The sequence below is a fragment of the Ammospiza nelsoni genome, chromosome 10 (assembly GCF_027579445.1).
Source record: "Ammospiza nelsoni isolate bAmmNel1 chromosome 10, bAmmNel1.pri, whole genome shotgun sequence".
Taxonomy (NCBI): Eukaryota; Metazoa; Chordata; class Aves; order Passeriformes; family Passerellidae; genus Ammospiza; species Ammospiza nelsoni.
Window position 1 is genome coordinate 26365872 of NC_080642.1, and position 22240 is coordinate 26388111.

At 52.4% G+C, this 22240-nt stretch overlaps 1 pseudogene; it reads right to left on the bottom strand.

Moving 5' to 3' along the window:
* LOC132077836 (zinc finger protein 208-like) overlaps window positions 1–21261 on the bottom strand; it is a 416438-nt pseudogene extending 395177 nt beyond the window's left edge.
* Between the last annotated feature and the right edge of the window lie 979 nt (window positions 21262–22240).

Consider the following 22240-nt stretch of genomic DNA (forward strand, 5'->3'; position numbering starts at 1 on the left):
AAAAAGCAATGGAAAAATAGGGTTCTGACAAATTTCTCAGTTCTTGCAACTTTACTTACTACTTAGAATAGCTCACATTGTGTTCTTGGACAGAATCCACTTGAAGTAATATATTCCTCTACTCCATTAGAAATGAGTGACAATGTGCCCCATCCCCAGAGCAGTAGTATGGGAAGGAGGGAACATAACTCTTAAGTTAAACCTTTAAACTTTAATAGAGTTGCTGATCATTTTGTAATTTTACTCTAATAATTGACCAGCAAGGAGTTCACTCAGGTGCAATAATGAACAAGGATGAGTAGTTTTATAATATTTTTTTCCTCCTCTCAGAAACCTCCAGTACATTCCCTCCCTTCCTCCTCATCTCTGAATTGCACATATATGGAAGAATTTTATTTTATTTTAAAACTGATGGGAGCTGTGTTTTAAGGTGTGACTTTTGACCATGATATCTCTGAATCAAACTCGAGATTCCCAAGGATGCTTGATTTTAATTCTGAGGGATGCATCCACAGCAGGGATCTACCGTGGAGTTGTTGGTCCTAGAAGCACATAGTACTTTGGAGAGGTGTTTCAGATGCCATTTTGTAATTTAACGGACCAGATTACTTTCTTTTCAAGAAAAACTAAGTTTCTTGTGGGCTCAGTCAACGAGATGGAGCCATTTCAAGAATAAGGCGGACATGACAGTACTGCACATGTATGTGGAAAATTCATTTTCCTAAATTATTAGTTTCCCTGTCCAGTCTTACAGGAAAATTAGACTGCTGGAAATCAATTCCTACAATTGAGCTGAAATTCTGCAAGGTAACATTTACTCTGAAGTATAAATTCAATAAAGTTACATATAAAGCATAAAATGAATATTGCCAGAGCATCTTTATAATGCTATTCTACATACTTTCTAATGCTGGGAGAAGTTCCTGTGGTCTGTTTTCAGTCCTACAATTATGAAATATGCTATAAAGCAGAGCACAACTGACTATTTCCATCTCATGGAAGAAAAGATACACAAAGTAGCAGAAACAGTTGCATTTTAGCTGCATTTCAAAAAGAGGTGCTTTAGTACTTTAAGCCAAAGTAGGGGAAATTAGAAGATCTGTGAGTTGATTAAAAAGCCATAAGGAAACTTTGCTCACAAAGCAGAGGTAAATTTGTAGAAGTTTGAGAAAAACCATTTGGGTAATCCCTGGTTTTGAAAGTGTTGGGTTAAAAAGTCAACCTGCAATACTGTGACTCAGAATGGGCAATCAAATCCAGGGATGTCTTCAAGTCACCACTACTTGTGAAAAATCTCCTTAAAATAAAAAGTAGCTGACATGTCCTGGGATGGTAAGGCAAACCTTCTTCCTACTCACATGTGCTCTTCAGATCTTCCACATGGCGGAAGTGCAATCCAATCCTATAAATCCAAAGTCTGATGGGCCCATTCTAAAGCTCCTCAAAGACACGGTCCTGTGGAATATCAGATGACATGTCTGTGCTCAGTCACCACAAAAGAAAGCTAAGCCAAGGCTCATGATTCCATGGGTGAACAGAGCTGATTTGCAGAGGAGTTGCATGCACTTCATTCCCCCTCCCACCCAGGATTTTGTTCCATTTTCAAGAGGCCTCCTGGGTCTGCCTCAAGATTTTGACAGAGAAGGGAGTGACGGCATCTCATTTGTACTGGGATGCAGCTATCCAAATTTCTGGAGGGAATCTTACAGGGAGCATGGAGCTTGGGCAAACATCTGTCCCACTGCAGCTTTGGACTGTTGCAAAGGGGCCTCCTTTGGGATCGACACCTGCAGGCCATTGCAGAGCAGCGGGCTGCAGGCTGCTGCCAGAGCTCTGACACAACGAAAGTGTGGCAGTCCAAGAATCAGCGCACGTCTCTTTGGGATGTTCTGAGACTTTCAGTTGCCAGAGAAATAGCAAGCAGGACCACAGGAGCTCTGCGTCAAGACCTAAGCCAGCCTGTCCCTGATGCAAAGGGAGGGCAGCCTCCAAAGCAAGTCAGAACAAAGGACAGCATGCACCCACGTGCTCAAGAAGAGACTACAGCCTAAAATACTCCTGGAAATTTATTATCTTTGCTTCTTTTTCCCCCTAAATGACATTGAAGAAGTGAGACTTTTCAGAACCAGCTTCGATGCCACCTAGAAGAAGCAGCCTTGCTTTCAGGCAAAGCTTTTGGGACCAAAGGGCATGTTTGCTTGGATTCCTTGGATGTCGCTTGGCTTGGCGCATTTTCTGAGTTCCCCTGGGATGCCTTGAGCACTGCCTTATGGACTGGGAGGACATTTTCTGCTGCTTTATGAGTGAGGAGAACTTGCCAGGCTTTTCTGTGGCATCAGCTGTACAGAAGGTTGGCTTGCTGGGCACAAGAAAGCCACAGAGCAGCTGCTATTGTGAGGTCAAGGCAGCGGTGCCACATCACAGTGCTGGCAGCACAGCGTTGTTCTGGTGCGTGCAAGGCCTGCTTGTCCAGAGCAGCTCTTCCGCTCGTTCCCTGCAGGAGGATCCTTGTGCTCAAGGAGTTCTCAGCAGATGGTCTGCACCCCGAGAGGAGTCTGGGCTTTCCCTTGGGTGGCATTCAGTGTGCAAACTCGCACAGCGCTGCCAAAATGATCAGGCAGGTCTGTGCTGTGGTTTGCATGGTCTTTTTTCTTGTCTATTCTGGCTACTACCTGACCCAGCTGACTCATAAGTAAAGGTTTCTCCTGGGGCTGGCATCACCCGCCTTTTGCTTCACTCTGCTCTTGATGCCGCACCAGTGACCCAGTTTATTTGGGAACAAAATGGCCATGAAGATGCCGCCACTTTGGTCAATGTCCTGCCAGCAGCATCAGCTAAAAAGGCGGCATCTGTATACTGGGTGGCAGGTGCAGAGTATTTGCCGTGCCACCTGCAGCGCCTGCCTTCCCTCCCCAAGAGAGTTCGCGGCAGCGGAGTCTGTCATTTCCTCCGCTTGCTGCCTCAAGCAAGGGAAGCTGCAAATTGCAGACTCTGCGGGGAGATCCTCAGAAGTACTTCTAGCAACTCTGTGGTTCTCTCCAGGAGCAAAGAAAAGCACCTCTCACTCCAAATTCTGCCCCTTAGAGGCCTTGGCTGCGTGACTTGACCCTTTGATGCTGTGCCAAGACTGCGATTCCCTTGGCCATGCAGCACAAAGTCCAATGCAGGGAGGGTTTGCTGCTGAGTCCAGCAGCTGTTCCTGGGCTGCTTCAGCAGGGAGCTGCCACAGGGAAGGGGCCCTTTGTGGAAGCTTTGCTGGGCTATCATCTTCAGCCAAGGGATGGCAATTAGGGCATGCCATTTAAAAGAATATCTATCTAAAATGCAGGAAAGAGAAGAGGAAAATGTTGCTTGAGCTGGTGGGCACAACAGAACCTCAGAGTGTTGAAGAGCAAGGGGCATTTCCACCACCGTGTTTCTATTTCTCTCTTGGCAAAAGAGGCCCAAATGTAGACAGAGCCTACTATAGCGCCCTTGTTGTTCTCTTGCTTGCTGTGGGAAAGAGCTGTTGCTCCTGCAGGCATGTTGGGAAAGGGAAATGCTCTGTGTTGGGACTGCCTTGTGCTGTGCGAGTGGCCAGCACAGGCACTTTTCTAAGGGCCTCTGGTTCCTTTTCCCTTGCTTGCTGCAGGTCACCTGACACGCGGATGGAGGCAAGCCTGTCCTTTGGTGAGTGGCAAAGGAAGCTGTGACGTTGCTGGCATGTGAGAATTGTGCGGCAGTTGAGTGTGGAGTGCCAGTGTGGGAGGCTGAAAGAAAGGCCAACTGCCCGGTGGCATCAGCAGCAGCAAAGGGAGCACTGGCTGTTTGCTGATTTTCCAGTGAAGAGCCTTTCAAGAGATGAAAGGCAAATGGGACAGCTCCAAGGCATCTTGCTGCTTCTAGGCAGCAGGGAAGCTCAAATGCACAGCAAGATGGAGTAGCACCTCATTCAGCCAACTTCCTCGGGTTTTCATGCCTCAGACTCCCACTTGGATCAAAGTCTATGATTTCCCCTTCTTCTGGGTCCTTTCCCAGCTCAATAGAAAGCAGCTCCTAAGGGATTGGCTTTTGCTCATCTCTCTCACTTCTGTCTGTCTGCAGGGCTCAACAGCAGGGTCAGAAGCTCCTCTGGCTGCCTCTGTCATTGAGGAAGAGGCTGAAGAGGAGCAAAGGAACATCAAGCCTCCAGCTGCTGTCCCTCCACAGCCTGAACGTGCAGAGCCAGTAAGTGGCAGCTGAACTTGCCACTGCCTTTGGTGCAGGGCCAGGCTTCCAGTTTTGGAGCAGCCCTTGTTGCTGGTGGCTGAATATGCTGGCGGCTGTGTGCCTACTGTGACGTAGTGCTGCTTCAGGCAAGCCAGGCAGCCCTGGCCAATGGGTTCTGAAGTTGGACATTTAAGCTGGCATGCTGAGAGGGCCCGAGAATGTCTCTTGGCATCAGACAGGAGGCAGCATTCAATGATTCTCAGTGTAGGAGTCAGCCCCTTGTGCCCATTGTCAGTGCAGGCTGCCTGTGGTCAGCAGACGGAGCGGCCCAAAGACGCAGTTGACAGCCTTGCAGGGGACCTGGGAGACACTGGCCCCTGGAAGGGACCTGCTGTGTCCATGGACTAATTAGCTTCAGGCTGTGCTTCACTTCCAGCCGCTCAGAGCAGAGTTTGAAGAGGAGAATCCTTGGCAGCCCTACATTGTAAAGGGCAGGTGGGTCTGGGCAGGGCTGGAAGGCGTCTCCGAAGGGCCGCTCCCCAAAGGCTGCCACGGAGAGGGGAAATCCGTGAAACACATCAGAGAAGGGACATGCTGTGGGCTTCTGAGCAGACCATTGCATGCCAGCTCCGGGCTGATTTCATTGGCCAGGGAAAGACAGGGGGAGGAAAGCAATGAGGCTCTAGGGCCCTGCTCTGATCTCTTTCTGGATCTTGGCAGCCCCATCGCTACCTTGTTGCCAGTGTCTTGCAGAAAATCTGCAAACATGGAGCATGCAGGTGGCCGTGAGAGGCTGGATCCAAGCAGCCTTTGGGCTTTTCCCAGAGTTGCCTTTGAGAAGGGGACATGGGAAACGCCCCAGCTGGAGAGGCCTGGCGGTGGCTAACAGTACATTGCCAAGGCCTTGTTTTGGCTGTGCGCTCCACGGGGCATGTGTGTCAGCCGCCCTTCTGACGGGCAATCCTTCCTTGTCCCAGCTCAGCACAGGCTCTGCAATTCAACCTGGTGCCGCTGGAGCAGCGTGGCCTGCAGCAGCCAGCTCGCCCCCGCTGCTGGCACTGACAGCAGCAGCGCAGCCCAGCAGCCCGAGATGAGGCAGGAGCAGAGCCTGAACAGGGAGGAGCGGGTGCATTTCTTGTCTGCCAGAGCAGTGTGTTGTGTGCGTGTCTGGGTGTAGGCTGTGCCAGAAGCTGCCCCTCGGTCTCAGAGGAATTTAGGCCTCTCTGCAGAACCTGTTGTGCTTTGAGGCAGTGCGGCAGCGCTCAGGGAGTTCCTGCTGCCTGTGAGGGTGGCTGGACCTGGCTTGGCTCTGCCTGGGCTGCCTTCTGTGCCAAAGACAAAAGCAGAGATTGTTTCTGCTTGAGCAGAAGGCTGGCACCTAGCAAGTGACTAGGCTCCAGGGAGCTCTCTGGCCCCAGCTGTTTTCGGGCTCCTGTTCTTACTCCTTCTCCGGCTCAGACACTTTGTGCCCCTGGCAGTGGACCTGCCAGTGATGGTGGGTGTACCTGCAGAGGCTGCAAAGGCCCTTGGTGACCTCTTAGGGCCCCCTTCTTAAGAGCTCCTCATTTGGGCTTATGGCATGGGATGCAGTGCTTGAAGGAAATCAAGGCCTTCTTGGAAAGGCCACCTGATGCAAGGTGGAGAAGATGGCCCTCCCACTTTCTGGTCTCAGCAGCTGGAAGCCAAGAGACCGCAAAGGGTCCAGAGCTGCCGGCAGCGGGGCTGCCTTTGGGAGGCTCTGGGCAGCAGCGTCTCTGTGTGCGAGTGAGCGCCCTGCACTGCTTTTGTCTTTCAGGGAGCATTGTGAGTGTGGGCCAGGCAACGAGCAAATACACGGCACTTGAAGAACTGGGATGAGGGTAAGCGTGGCGTCGGCTCCTTTTACAAAAGTGTGAGCCAGGTCTTTGGCTGGTGCAATATCAAGCGTGAAGTCAGGCAAGCTCCAATCATGGTCAGGCTCTGGCTTGACCTCCTGTTGCCTGCCTGGACTGCTCGGTCCAAGCAATCCGAAGGCCTCATCAAAGACAAGTTGATGCTGGCATTGTCTTGCTTTCAGCAATGAGGAGAAGGACGTGGGAAATCCCCTACCCCTGCAGCTTTCTGGCCTGAAAGAGCACCTTGCCATTCAAGAAATGTCAGATTCTCAAGGACAGTCTTCTGACTTTAATTTTTCTCACTTATTTGACACACACATGCATACACACCCGCACAAGGAGGAGAGTTCCCCTTAGGTTTGGAAATGACCTGGCTGAGCCTTGGAGGTTTCCAGCGGCCCTTGGTCTTCATGCTGCATCTTAGTGTTCCCTTGGGCAGCCTGCCCCGCAAGGCAGAGGGCTCGCGGGCTGACGTGCTGTTGGCCGAAGAGACGCCGCAGCCAGGCATTTTCTAAGGAAGGCATGCAGGCAGCCTGGGGAGATCTGCTGCCTAGGCTTGATTCCAGTGCCAAGGGCTAAAGGGCTCTTTCGTCTGCTTTTGTCTTTCCAGGGGATTTGGAGCTGTTTATAGAGCCCTTGACACCAGCAGCGGACAACAGGTAAAGTGCCAACAGCCCCATGGCATGTTGCAGCTCTGGAGCACTTTCCCCACTGCTGTGAGCTCTCCCTGGAGGTTTGGCTGGCAGGTCCATGTCTGCAGCAGAGGCTGTTCCTCTAAAGTACAGTCTAGGCTCAGGGGGCAGAATGCATTTGGGATGGCCTTTGGTGCTTCTGCTAAGCTCTGCTGTCTAGTGACAAGGCACTTTGGCCCTGCCCGCTGCCTCATTGCACCAGCACTCGCTCCGTGCTCCTTGTGATCTTGAGCAGGGTGCGTCTTCTCAAGGGAATGGTGGCCAAGGTCATTTCAGGTGGCAATCAAGATCATGTCACTTGAGGAGGGGATGTCCGAGGAGCTGGCTGCCAATGAAATCCTGGCCATGAGGGACAACAGGAGTCCCAATATCGTTGCCTACTTAGACAGATTGGCGTATTCTCATGTCAACGTAGCTTTAGCTAGTGCAAGCCCCAAGAGACTATGCCCTTTGGTCACCGGCAGAGAAGGGAGCTGTTGATGATTTCTCTGCTGGTCTCCAGAGCATGGGAGGAGGTGGAGCTGGTGTTCAATAACCTCTTGTGGCACACGTAGCTTGGAGAGCAGGCTCTGGGGTGACTGAGGCTGTGCCCATTGCTGTCTCTCCATGCTGTGGTTTTCTTCTTTCAGCTACCTGATGGATGCAGAGCTTTGGCTGGCCATGGAGTTTGGAGTTCATGGATGGTGGCACCTTGTTTGATGTGCTCGGGGCAGTGTACCTGGAGGAAGGACAGATAGGCACTGTCTATCAGGAGGTGAGGGATCCCACTTGTGCTTCCCCGAGCCTGCCCAGGATGCCGCTTGCCAGCTGGAGGTTAAGGAGAGCCGAGATTTCTTGCTCTCACCTTTCCTTTGCTGCTACTGCTGATGTCACGACACACAGGAGAAGAAAGAGCATGGGAAGTGAACTGCCTGCCACTGTCCCCGCACTCCTCAGGCTCTGTTCTTGCACTCTTCCATCCTGTCTGTCCTGTGGCACTGGTGCTCGCTCACTCACTTGGTTTCACTTGCTTCCTCTTCTCAGCTTTGCCTGGCAATGTTTTCCTGGAGCCTGTCTGTCTGTCCTACATTCCTTGCCACTGGAAGGCAGCATGCAGGTGGCAGAATTTCAAGCTAAGGGAGAGGAGCTGGCGTTAGCTTCAAAGGATAGCATTGCAGCCCCGATGGCGATGGATTCTGGAACAGCTCTAAGGTGCTGCTTCCTCCTCTGCTGCCACTAGGCTTCCCCAAAAATTTTTGCCATGCTGCCTCCCAGCCAAAGGTGACGCGCTTCCTACCGAAGGCCGGTGGAACTTTTGGAAGCCCAGATGCCTTTGCTTGGAAATCGAGAAAAAACTTCCAAGAGTGTTGAAGCAGCAAGCTCTTCTTGGTGACAGCACCATGATGCTGCGCCCTCGCTCACAGTTGCCTGAGAAAGCCGTCAATCCCATCGAGCTCTTTCCTTTCTGGTGGGATGAAATCAGATCGTGCACGTTAACTTTCCCTCCCTCCTTTTTCTCTCTCAGTGCCTGCAAGGACTGCATTTCCTTCATTCCCGCCAAGTCATCCACAGACACATCAAAAGCAACAACGTCCTTGTGGGCATGGATGGATCTGTCAAGTTGGATGGGTATCCCTGCTGGGCTGCAGCATTTCCAGCACATGCCATGTGCTTGCATTTTGGTGAGTGCCGCTTGGGCAGAAGCGCCGCTTGGCCAGTGCGTGAATGGTGAGGGTGTTTTGGAAGTGGCCAATGCCCTGTTTGCCTGGCTCCAGGCACGTGAAAGGAGAGCTGAGCTGCTTTTTCAGCTCGATTCAGCATGGCCTGGTCAGGCTTGGAGTGGGCAATGGTTTTGGCCGCTTTGCCAGTGGTAGCTGGCTTTGACAGACTTTGTTTTTGTCCTCAGGTGACTTTGGCCTCTGTGCTCAGCTCAGCCCTGAGCCCAACAAGCGCAGCTCCAGCGTCAGCACTCCCAGCTGGATGGCACCGGAGGTGGTGAGAGGAGAAGCCTATGGCCCCAAAGTGGACATCTGGTCCCTGAGGATCATGGGGCTGGAAATGGTGGAAGGGGAAGCTCCTTACGAGGGGGAAGCCCGTCTCAGGGTAAGGTGCAGCTTAGCAAGAGGGCTCTGTGTGGAGAGAGCTGATGTGGCTAGCAAAGGAGCAGGTGCAGTGTCCTCTTGCATCCTTTTGCTGTAGGTTTATGAACTGATAGAAAGGAACGGGCCCCCAAAACTGCAGAAGCCCAGGCACCACTCAGCTCTCCTGCATGACTTCCTCCGCTGCTGCCTGCAGGCAGACAAGGACAGGCGCTGCTCTGCCCAGGAACTCCTGCGGGTAAGAAAAAGCAAAGGGGCAAAAAGCCCTGTCAGCTGAGGACACCTGCATGAAGGGATGAGGAGGAGTGTGGGCCACGTGGCACAGACAGCTCCCAGGACAGGAAGGCGCAGGGAGACACGCTGCCCTTGGTGCTCTTTGTGTGTCTTCCTGGTAGCCAGGGAATCCTGCATGAGCCCGTGAGGGTAGGATCCTGGAAAGTAAGAGTTCCTTTCTTTGTTCTTTATCCTCTGGGCAACATCCCTTTGTGACCTCAGGCAATCCTGCCTCCAGCCTGGCTGCTCTGATCATTTCAGCCAAGCAAGTGCAGGAAGACTGGAGAGGAGACACCTGCGCCTGAGGAGGCCCTTATGCCCCGCCAGCCAAGAGGAGGGACTCAGCACTGGTGAGGCCTCACCTGGAGTATTGTGTCCAGTTCTGGGCCCCTCATTTTAGGAGGGACGTTGAGATGCTTGAGTGTGTCCAAAGGAGAGCAACGAGGCTGGTGAGGGGCTTGGAACACAAGCCGTATGAAGAACGACTGAGGGAGCTGGGGTTGTTCAGCCTGGAGAAAAGGAGACTCAGGGGTGACCTTATAACCCTCTTCAACTTCCTGAAGGGTGGCTGTGGTGAGCTGGGGGTCAGTCTCTTTCTCCGGGCAACAACAGACAGAACAAGAGAACACAGTCTCAAGCTGCGCCAAGGGAGATGCAAGCTAGAATTAAGGAGGAAGTATTTTACAGAAAGAGTGGTCAAATACTGGAATCATCTACCCAGGGAGGTGGTGGAGTCATCATCCCTCAAACACTTTAAAAAAAGACTGGATGTGGCACTTGGTGCCATGATCTAGTTAAGGTGTTAGAACATGGGTTGGACTCGTTGATCTTACAGGTCTCTTCCAGCCTAGAATTTCTGTAATTCTGTGATTCTGTGAAAAGGGGATGTGTCATCTTGAGGCAGAGCTTCAGCCATCCCCCGAGTATTAAGAGGAGCTGTGCCATAGATAGGAAATGTGACAGTTTTCATATTTGCTCAGTTTAGGTTGTTGTGATGTGTTTTTAAGTTCTCCAGTTTTCTCCCCTATTTTATGTATGCTCCCCCTTTGTTCTGTGTTAAATGGTTCCTCCCTACACAGTTTTCCCGCCACTGTGGACCTGACAGTTAAGTTACCATGGATACCCCTTCCCCTGCACTGCCAATCTCTTATGTTATGTAATTTCCCCTCCCAGGCTTTGCCTTGTAAGTAAGTCTTCCCTCCTCCCTGGGCCCTGTCAATCACCCCCCACTCCTCCCAGGCTTCGAGAAACTTCTTCTCTCTGGGGGTTGTGGTTGGCTGGTGTCCCGGGGCCCCTCCTCTGCTTTACGTTTATTGGCTATATCCTCATGTCACTTATGTTGTGTACCTCCCTATCTATTCACAGATTGGTTTGCCGGGTTTCCCTCCCTTCTCCACCCCTTGCCTTTAAAACCTTGTTGCTTCCCCTGTTCGGTGCCATTTGCTGGGGGTTCTACCCTCCGTTGGTTGCCCTCTGCTGTGGGATTCTCCAATAAACCGACGTGATACCCCTAGCAAGTGGTCGCCTCCTTATTCGTCCTCTCAAGCACAAGTAGTCCGATTCCGAGATCCAGCCCAGCCCAAGGCCAAGACGCCAAGAGGGGCTGGCCTCCGATGCGTAGGGGCGTCGGCCATTCTCACCCCCTTCTGCTAGCCGGACATAGGGCCGCGAACGCCCTCGCACATAGGTGTTAGGTTAGATTAGGTTAGGTTAGCTGTGTGTTAGGTTCAGTTTAAAGCTCTGTTGTTTTTTCTTTCTCAAAAAGATGAAAGTTGAAAAAAATTAGGAAATATAGGGATCAAGTTTTAAGGATTATGGAACGTAGATAGCTTAGATAAAAGAAGATTGTTTAGCTTAGAATAGAGTGTTGTTAATTTAGGAAAGCTTTTAAGTAGAAATGAAGGAATTGTCATAATAAGAATTAAGCTGTGAGAGGAAAAGCTGGGCTGCAGCCCAACTGGAGCCTGCAGGCGCTCCAAGCTGTCAGCCTGAACAGGCCACCTGCAGGACCGAAGGATGAAGATGGAGAAGTAGCGAGGGGATACTTTGTTTCAGCCCAAATGCCAATAAAAGTCTAAAATATCCAGAGTGTTGTAAGACTCCCTTCCTTGCCAGGCTGTAGCTGAGTGGACAGTCCCTTTCAGAAGCCCAAAGAACACAGTGAGGTAAGCAGCTTTGCTTACCTGAAGTGTGGAGTGTCCCTGGGAAGCTGCAAGACTTGCAGATAATGAACGCCAGGAGATGAGCTCCCATTCAGGACAACACTAGGAGGCAGATGTGCAGTCCTTTCTGGGCCTCTTGTCTTGGAGATGTCAGGGCGATCAGCAGCAATCACCATTTGGTTCCCACCCTCCTCTCACTATGTCACCTATGGGATGGAATGGCATTGTCATAGTGGCATCTGGCCCTTCCTCCCTGCTTCTCTTTTCCCCCCTTTTCAGCTCAGAGCCCCAGGGACCATCTGGGCCAGCCTCATCCCCCACGGGTGTGTGCAACCACCAGGGAATCCTGCAGAGCCCCATTCCCACTCTGCTGCCTCCTTGGCTTTTTCCCACATCTGGGCCAGCCTGCTGTTGCCAGCTGTTGGGCACACACACACAGAGCATACCACACCTGTCAGGGAACAATTTGATGGAGGAGCCCCTGCTAACCACGGCTCAACAGCCCGGCACATTTCCCACCCAGCTGTGGCTGCATTTGGACTCCATCTGCTGGGATACCCACTGTGAGGGACTGCTCAGGGCCTGGATGCTCCTTGAATGGTGTCCACGGGCCTGATTTCCACGCCTCCCCATTCCTCCTACCCCAAAGGGTGCCTCAGCCTTCTAAACACAATTGTTCTTACTCTAATGGCTTCCTGTGCTTTCCTTCATACTGTAAGCAGCAGTACACAGTTTTCATTGTCTTTATTCTAGAATTGATAAAAAGAAGTTGGAAGTGCTGCTAGATTTTTTCATTTAAAACTTGAAGCATCTGCAAAAAGTAGAGAAGCTTTCTGTGCAGCTTTTCAGTTAATTTGAAGTCTCCTTCGTCTTCACGCAGTTTCAGCATATCTGTTGATTTTCCTTTGCTGTCATCTTTTAAGCTTCATCACTTGTCTATTGATCTGTAAAAAAACCCTGTAAACCCAACACAAATTTACCATCCTTTGTATTTTTCCTCATTTGGAAAAGCTGAGACTACTGTGATCTTCTCCTGTGATCTAGACTTTGATTCCCATCTTGGCTCTGGCTAAGAGCAGAACAAATGGAATTTATTACCTGCTAGTAGATCTGCTAGCAAAGGTCACAGTTAGAGCTAAGCATGGTGCTTCTCTCCCTTTGTTAAATGCACATCTTTGTGTCTAGGCCTGGTAGTTTCCAGGAGCACCTGGAAGCTACTGCCAAGGACAAAAGTCTCACTCTTGCTGGTTTGGACACGGATTTTTTGGTAGGATTTTGATCTACATCTACAGTGACCTACAGGAACTGGATCTTTGACACAAAGTGCCTTTAGCAACATTTCAAAGCATAGTGGGCAATGAAGTCCAGATACTAATGAGTTGTGGTTTGTTTGAACCCTGTGTAACATATGGTACAATAGCCCAAAACATGTTATTTTTGAGTGTTTCAGGCATTTAAAATTTAGGCTTATTCTTGTCAACACTTTTCTTTCCTCCCTTCAGAAATCTGCATGCCCATGTACTAATTTCTTTCTCAGTTTGTCGATAAGTTACCTGTCAGACAATACTCGTTTCTTGACCCAGAGATGGGGCAGCTGTCACCATTAGGCCGGATGTGACATACACTTGTGATCAGGGTCCAAGAAGAAAAAAGATTTTTTATTCTGCGTGTTCTCCAGCTTATACACGTTTAACCAAGCGTGATCTTCAGTCCACCACTGGCCTTGGCTCGCAGGTGGCCATCAAGAGAGTGTCCCGGGAGCGCATCTCGGAGTGGGCATGGCTGGTAAGTGAGCGGGGCCAGCGGGAGGAGCCGGCGGGCCGTGCCGGGCGGGGCTGAGGCGAGGCCCGGCAGGGCAGCAGCCGGAACGCTGCGAGGGCAGCGAGCGTGGAGTGAGCAGGGGCCACGCAGCGCCCCGGGCCTGGCCATGGCGAGCCGCGGCGGGGCCGGGCAGGGGCTGCCCGAGGCACGGCGCAGCATCGGCCCCGCTGACGGCATCGTTGTCCCCCAGCAGCGCAAGGGCGCCCTTGTGCCCCTGGAGCCGGCGCTGCTGTGGAAGGTGTTGCGGCCTGGCTTCCGCGGTGTCGTGTGGCTCCTGGACTGGTTCGAGGTGCCCGAGGGCTTCGCGCTGCTCATGGAGCGTCCGCAGCGCTGTCAGCACCTCTGGTACTTCCTGCACGAGCGGCGGTTCCTGACGGAGTCCGTGGCGCGGGGGCTGCTCTGCCAGGTGCTGGAGGCCGTGTGGCGCTGCAGCAGCCAGGGCGTCCTGCGCCACCACATCAAGGCCGAGAATGTCCTCGTCGACCTGGCCACGGGTGAGGCGAAACTCCTCGACTTCGGCTGCGGCACGATCCTCTACACCCAGATGTCAGGTGAGCCCAAAGCCAGGGCCCAGCAGGGCAGCAAAGTTCCCCTTTGTCTGGCAGAGGGGGAAGAGGGAGGGAAGGAAGGAGGGAGGGAAGGAGGGGGAATCCTTCTTCAGCCAGCTGCAGCCAAGTTGCTTTTTGGCAGGGCAGAGGCTGGCTGTTGTGGAACGGGAGCTGGCTGGGAGGGAGGGAGCAGCATGGGCCTGATGAGCTGCGCCTGTGTCCCCCATAGGAGCATCAGAGTACAGCCCACCGGAGTGGATCCTCTTTGGTTGCTACCATGGCCAGCCAGCCACCATCTGGTCCCTGGGCATCCTGCTCTATGAGCTGGTCTGCGGGCACTTTCCTTTCCACACCAACGAGGACATTGTCCAGGGCCAGCTCTTCTTCCTGGATGTCTCAAGGTGGGGATGTGCCTTCAAGGCACGAGGGGAAGAACAGGGTTGTGAGAGGCAGCTGGCACATAAGCATCCTACTCTTGCAGCTGGTGAGGAGTGGATCTCCTGGGCTTAGCTGAAGGAGGTGGCACCTGTGCCTCTCTGCTGGTGTCATCCACAAGAGACGATCAATAGGAAGCTTTTGGGTGCAGCTCTGAGCACTCCTGGTGGCCTGGGCATTGTGGAATGTGGGAGAGCATGGACAGGAGCCTTGTCCCGCTGAGCGGTGGTTTCTGGTTTCTCTCCACAGAGTGGCAGCACCTAATCAGGTGGTGTTTCTGCATGGACCCCCACAGACAGGCCATCACTGGAGGACCTTTTTGAGCATTCTTGGCTGCAGGAGCCCTGCCTGGCCCAGAAGACAGCAGAGATCCATCCCTGTGCACAGTAGGATCCAGGAGCCCAGCAAGTAGCACCGGCACGGGTCTCGTGGCACTGGAAGTAAACCCCGGAGCGTTTCCCTGCGGCCGCGGCGCGGAGGAGAGAGCGCAGCTGAGGAGATGCTTCCGCTGGTCCCCGCGAGCTGTGGAGGGAGCGGCTCCATGCTGCCCGTCCCATTGGAGAAGTGGTGGCAGTGCAGTGAAGGTGCCACGGACTGGGAGAGGGGAAACATCCCCCTGCAGCTCAATGGCATCGTGATGTCCCCACAAGCCAAGGCACAACTGGCATGTTCTTCTGGAGCACGACGTGAAGCTGGGAACACCATCCTGGAGCTGGGAACACCATCCTGGAGCTGGCCGCCGGCGGGGCAGAGCCCATTGGCTTCGGCTGCGGCCCCTGCCTGGAGGACACGCTCTGTGCCCCAATGTAATCAAGAGGAGTCCCCAGCCGGCGCAGGGACGGGGGGATGCTGGTGCTTCCAGGCACAGCAGGGCTCAGCCTGGCCATGTGCCGGAGGTTCCCCACTCGGCGGCGCTGGGGAATATTAATTTTCCTGCCGGCCGCCGAGCTGCTTTTTGGTGGGACAGGGGACGGATGTTGTGGAAGGAGAGCCAGCTCCTGGCCTTCTTGACAGCTTCTGCCAGCCAGCCTGGCACGGGCTGAGGCGGGGGCAGCCAGCCTGACAAAAGCATCCATCCATGTGGATGGGAGGCAGCAGAGGGGGACGGGTTCTGAAGCTGTGCCCCAGCTGGTCTGCTCTGCCGCCCCTTGAGGAAGGGCTGCGTTTATGGGCAGGAAAGGTGGGGATTTTCCCCACCCGTGGACAGGTTTAATTCTCACATGGAGTGGTCAGACCCTCCACAGGGCCGTGAAATGGTGACAAGCTTTGTGCTTTGTTTCCAGGTCTCGTTTTGAATTGACTTTCGTGCTTTTGCTCTTTGTTTTTCCCAGGAGGATTACACCTGGTTCCCGGACCGGACGGGGGAGCGCCTGCAGCGTCCAGTGCCAGCGCTACCCCAGGGGCCACGGTCTGTGGGGACAGCCCCTTCCAGAAGGACAAGGACCTGGTGCGGGATCGGCTCCTCTCCTGGCAGCAACTCTCCAGAGGTGGGCACCCGGCTCCACAGCTCAGCTGGCAGAATGGCTCAGGGCAGGCGGCAGCGGGCACACGGGCATCCCGCTCTTGCAGCTGCTGAGGAGGTTGCTGTGCTGTGATTAAGCAGAGGAGGTGGAACGTGGCCTGAAACGCTGCCCTTCTCTAAAAACAGAGAATGGGTCGGGAGGTTTGGGCTCTGAGCACAGCCAGCAGCCTGGCCCAGGCACAGCCATGGCAGGACAGGGGCACAGGAGCCTGCTGCGACTGACCGTGGCTCTCTGGTTTCTCTCCGCAGGCTGCCAGCACCTCATGCCATGGGAATGGCCCCACTCAGCCTGCCAGGCTGGGAGGGCTGGAGGGCGGCCGGTGTTCATTTGCTGTCAAAAATAAATTGGGATTTTTTTGTCATTATTGGAGTGTTTCTTTCCTCCTTTTCCAAGTTTTTGGCCTCCTGTGATAAATGGATGTGATTTGTGCTAACAAAATTGTAATTATATAAATATTTTTGGAAAATAATTGGAAAGGTATATGTGATTAATGTTATGAAGCACATGGGTTTCTTTTAGATGATACATGTAGGAAACAGGATATGGGAGACTGGATGAACAAAAGTTAGGAAGACTCCCAAGTCAGAATTGACATCAAGACAAAGTTAAGACAACTCCCAGGACAGGATCGGCCGTGACATGAATAAAGTTGGGACAATTCCAGACAGGGAGTCTAGAATAGTGCTCTTATCTATAAAATAATAAGGCTTACTTGGAACACAGTGCTTACTTACATAACACAGGACTTGGGGCACGTGCACAACCTGCCAGGTTATTCAGAGGACAGCGAGGAAGACTGTTGGCCTTCCTCCAAGAAGAGAAGCAAAGAGCCAGAAGCCCCCTTAGCCACAGCGGAAGCATGCGCTGTGTGTGCTGTGGTGATGTAGATTTCAAGAACCGGAAATAGGAGGAGATTTACAGGAAAATATTGATGAATATGTATTAGCACACAGTATATAAGTTGTGTTGGGATCCTTTTGCCTTTTGCACATGAGGCAGGGTGGGAAGCCCTCCCCGTACCCCGATCGATGGGTTTTGCTTATGCTTCATCTGAACCACTGCCAAATTTCTTTTTGTAACTACTGGATGCTATTTGATCATATTATTTTATCTCAATTAAAACTGCTGCTAAATTGTAAGTTTGTGGTTTATTAGACATATGGGACCACATATATAAGATCAGGAATACGACTTAATAGTTTACAAAACCAAAATGAATATTATTCAGCTAAATTAACAAGGAATAGAAAAGCATTCGAGACTTAATTACAAAGGATAAAGTCACAGAAATTATGATACTTGATTAAATGAATATGTTTTTACTTAATGAGTTAATAGCTCAGTCTCCTCTGGCTTTTGATCTCCTCCCCAGAAGGGGTGCAGTTCTTTGATCTCCTCTCCATGGGGGGCACAGTCCTTAGGGTTTGGTCTAGGCTTTGGCATGGGGTGTTGTGTTTTGGATGATGATGACTGCCAAAAACCACCATAAAATCTCCCCCGGAACCCCCATATTCACTCAAACCCCCTCAAACTTCCTCCCAACCACTTCAGGAAAAATTTTGGGTGGATTTTGGGGGGGGTTTGGGTACCTCATGCATGCCGAAGTGGGCGTAGGATTCAAACCCACTAAAAATTCCCCCCTAAAATTCCCCTAAAATCCCTCCAAATCTCCCCCAAACCCCCAGAGGATGGATTTGGAGGAAATTTTGGGTTAATTTTTGGTAATTTTGGGTCAATTCTGGGTGGATTTTGGGTGGTTTTGGTACCTCCCCGACACCAAATTTGGCACAGGATTCAAACCCAGACAAAATCTCCCTCAAATCTCCTCAAAACCCTCCAAATTCTCCCCCAAAATGTGGGGGTTCCCAGGAGGGGGCACCGCTGATCCAGGGCATCGAGGCGCTGCCTGCAATCATCCATAACCGCCCCCAACGAGCCTCCAGGGCTTTACCCTCCATGAGCTGCAGCAGACTTGTCAGGAAAGGTGACAAGAGCCCGTGAAATGGTCCTTGTTGCAGGCAGATTAGCCACTTCAAAACTCCCTCCCATGAAAAACAAAAAATCTTAAACTGTTCCTAAATGTGAAAAACACGTTCACTCTCCTGTGAAAATGTAAAAAGTTTAATAAAGGACAATGGGAGACCAGGACCATGGAGCAAAGGTTATCACAGCCGGGTGCATCTTGGCACTGGGGATCCCCCTGAAATACCTTTCCCCTTACATCAGCCTGTTGCATATTCACAGACCCTCATGCACAGCAAACTTTACCCCAAACTAGTTTACATGCTTCAAGAACGGTTTAGCATGGCTCTTCCTTGGATCTGCCTTTTTAGGGCATGCAGATTCCTTGGTTGTGGTTTTAGTCCATTCTTATCACCTCCAGTTTTTGGGCCTTGGTCCACTCTGCCTTCAGACGGGGAGTGCTGATAGTTGGCAGATCTGTACAGGTGTCCTCATCCTGCGTGCATTGGATGTTATCCCATTCAAGCAGGCAGTTTAACACAAGCAGCCATTTCACTAAGCTTAATTAATGACAGAAAACAAAACTATATCTTTACAACACAGTTACTTTAACATCACACATATAAAATCTATTTTAATATCTGTGAAAAGCCAATATTATAATACGTATCCATAAAAATAAACCTCTCGCTGAATGATGGTAGATGTCGGTCCCATGGCCCAGTCCCAGTACTGGGAATTTTGCTTCCCTTACTGGAAATTCCCCTCCTCATAAGCTTTCTAGTCCCATGTTTTTAAGGTCACTATCATTATACACATATATTATAATATTGGCTTTTCAAAGATATTAAAATGTATTTTATATCTGTGTGTTAAAGTAACTGTTATTGTCTTGGTTTGAAAAGACAGGTGTCAGCTAAGGAAGGCAGGTTCCTCCCCTGGAATGGAAAATGTAAACCCCCTCCCTCTGAATTGTTGTAATTTTGAAATTAAGGGGCTCTCAAGCAAAGATATGGGAATAGGAATAACAGGTTTTATAAGGAAAAATTAAAAATACAAATGCTGTAGTACAAACAAACAAAACCACTGACAGAGTCAGAACAGTACCTGACACCTTGTGGGTCAGGGTATTGGCAGCAGTCCCAGTCAATGGTGGCTGCAGCCCTCCTGCAGTGCCAGGTGTGGTTCTGTTGGAGCAGGGAGCCTGGAGAAGGGTGGAGTTTTCCTCTGAAGGTCCGGGCTGCTGCAGATGGGCTGGGGAATCTTCCGTCCTCTGGGAATCCAGTGGAGAAGACAGCTGCTCCTCTGGCAATGCAGTGGGAAAAGGCTGATCCTCTGGGAATCCAGTGGGAAAAGGCTGATCCTCTGGGAATCCAGTGGGAAAAGGCTGCTGTGGTGTTCCAAACCTCAGATTCTATCCAGGTAGGAATGCTTGGCTCCTCCTCCTGGGCGGAGCATCACCTAATGGCAGGATGTCATTTTATCAGCCATGCAGGGACACTCAATGGCCCATTAACAGCAGATAATTAATAATTAATGGCCAGTCCATTATCAGAAGATATCTCCTGGAGGGAGGATTGGTTGTGGAAGAGATAAACTGCCCAATGAACAGAAGATAACTGCCCCACCTCTGACAGATGGCAAACAGAAAACACACTTACCTTGCAATCGAGGACCTGTCCTCACTGGCTGCCCCCATTCTCCAGAGTTCATGGTATCCAGGGAGGCCACAGCTGCTGATGTCGGGAACAAACAAGTTGGGTCTTGGTTTGAGAAAGCTCCAGAATCCATTTCTGACCCCCGACAGACAGAGCAAAGGCAGAGCCATGGGGTTTTTATAGGGTATCCCAGGGCTGGAGTTGGGGTTTGGGTCAAGGGAGGAGTTCTTAGCAACACAAGAAAGGTGAAATCAAATTCCTGCCTCTTAGACACAGAGCCACTCCACACAGAATGTGTCCCCAAGTCCTAAATTCCCCCTCAAACTCCTGATTAATGGAGGGACTTTGGACATCTTTGATCAATTTCATTCATTTAACCCTGTTTGGCTGCTTTTAAGAGATGAAGATGAAGCAGAGGAAAATTCAGGCCAAACGTAAAGGAGAAGCAGCCAGGTGTGTTCCCAACATGGATCACAGGAATGTGAGTGACCAGGGCTGTGCCCAAAGTGCCTCCTGCAGTGGGGGATGGAGCTGGAGCAGCGCACGAAGCTCCTCCCGCACTCGGGGCACTCGCAGGGCTTCCCTTACCGGTGGCTCCGTTGGTGCTTGTTCAAGTGAGAGCGCTGTGAGAAGCTCTTCCCACACTCCTCACACTTGTAGGGCCTCTCCCCAGTGTGGATGCGCCGGTGGGTGATGAGGGTGCAGTTGCGCTTGAATCCCTTCCCGCAGTCGGGGCATTGGAAGGGCCTCTCCTCTCTGTGAATCCAATAGTGCTTGAGGAGATAGGTGCTGGTCTTAAACCTCTTCCTGCATTTATCACACTCGTAGGGCCTCTCCCCTGTGTGGATCTTTTGGTGGCGGATCAGCTGGGAATGCAGCCTGAAGCTCTTTCCACATTTCCCACACCTGTGCGACCGTTTTCCAGTGTGGATGTTCCGGTGCTGAATCAGGTTGGCGCTCTGTCTGAACCTCTTCCCACACTCCCCACACTCGTAGGGCCGTTCCCCAGTGTGGGTCCTCTGGTGCCTGATCAGGGTTGAGCTCCGACTGAAGCTCTTCCCACATTCCTCACACTCGTGGGGCCTCTCCCCACTATGGATTTGTCGGTGCATGACAAGATGGGAATTGTGCCTGAAGCCCTGCCCACAGTCGGGGCAGCGGAAGGGCCTCTCCTCTGTGTGCGTGCGCTGGTGCTGGAGGAGATCAGACCTGGACTTAAATCTCTTCCTGCACTGATCGCACTCGTAGGGCCGTTCCCCAGTGTGGGTCCTCTGATGCTGATTCAGCTCGGATCTCAAGCTAAACCTCTTCTCACACTCCTCACACTCATAGGGCCTTTCCCCAGTGTGGGTCCTCTGGTGCCTGATCAGGGTGGAGCTCCAGCTGAAGCTCTTCCCACATTCCTCACACTCGTAGGGCCTCTCCCCAGTGTGGACCACCTGGTGCCTCATCAGCTGGGATCTCAAGCTGAAGCTCTTCCCACATTCCTCACACTCATAGGGCCTCTCCCCGGTGTGGATTACCTGGTGCCGGATCACGCTGGAGCTCCGGCTGAAGCTCTTCCCACATTCCTCACACTTATGGGGCCTCTCCCCAGTATGGGTTTGTTGGTGCATGACAAGATGGGACTTGTGCCTGAATCCCTTCCCACAGTCGGGGCAGTGGAAGGGCATCTCCTCCATGTGCGTGCGCTGGTGCTGGAGGAGATGGGAGCTGGTCTTAAATCTTTTCCTGCATTGATCACAATCGTAGGGCCGTTCCCCAGTGTGGGTCCTCTGGTGCTTGATCAGGTTGGAGCTCATCCGGAACCTCTTCCCACACTGCACACGTTTCTGGGGCTTCTCCCCATCATGGAGCTGCTCATGGAGCACCAGCTCCGAGCTCTGGCTCCATCTCTGGCCGCCTTCGCGGCCCAGGTTGGCTCTTTCCCCCTCAGATCCCCACCAGCTGCGTTTGCAGCCCTTCCTCGTGCGGCATCTCCAGGGCTTTTCCTCCGTGTTGGATTCCTGCGCTGTGGAGCCGCTCAAAACGGCCTCTTCCACCAGGTTCTGCCGCGGGCATTTGTCCTCCCTGCTCTCCATGCTCAGCTCCTGCTCTGGGGGAGGAAGGACAAGGACAGGATGGGATTTGCCTCCATACCACAGGCAAGGGCAAGGAGATCCCGCCAGGGCTGAGCTGCAGCCGGGGCCATGCTGGGCTAGGAGATGGAGCAGCACAGAGGGGAAAAGGGCACTGACTTCCTCCTCACCTGCATCAGTGTCCTGGGGCATATTCCTCTGCCTTGCAGCCTCCCAAGGGTTGGGAATGGGAAATCCTGGTTTGGGGAAAACAAGGGATGAGCACATTGAGTTTGAAGGTCCCTCTGCCCAAGTCCATCTCTAGGAGTCACTGGCAATCTGGGTGGCATAAAAACCTCCCAAACACCAAGATTCAGCCCTGGAAAAGCCTCCCAGGAGTTTCCTGTGCCTGGTCCCTCCTCTTTGGTGTTTGGGGGTTCCCCCTGTCCCAGCTGCTGGGGTCACGCTTGGATTGGGGGCCCCCATTCTCCTCGGTGCCTGCCCTGCTCAGGCTGCTGGCAGTCCCAGCAATGCCAAAAGCTCCCCCCTCTTCGCTCTCCCCATTTCGGGATGCCGGGGCTGTTTGAGCTCCTGGGCTCCCTTCTCCCCTCATTCTCTGCTCTGGGCTGCAGCGGCTCCAAGGAGTCCCCCCTGCCCCTCTCCAGGCTCTTGAGGCTCCCGCCAATGGCGGCGTTCCCCCTCTCTGGGCTCCCCACTTTGGGCTCCTGGGGGACACAGGGCTCTGCTCCTCCAGGCTGCCTCTGCCGGCACCGCCACTGGCACCCCCCGATGTCCCCCCGAGGGGCCTTTTCTGCTCAGCCTTGGACTGCTTCATTCTCCAAACATCCCCCCAAAAACCCAACCCAGGGACCTCCCGGGATATCTGGGCTGAGCTCCCTCCCCCTCCCCACTCACCTGCTCGATGGTGAGGGGGGGGTGATGATCCCACAGGTGGGGGCTGCGAATTCA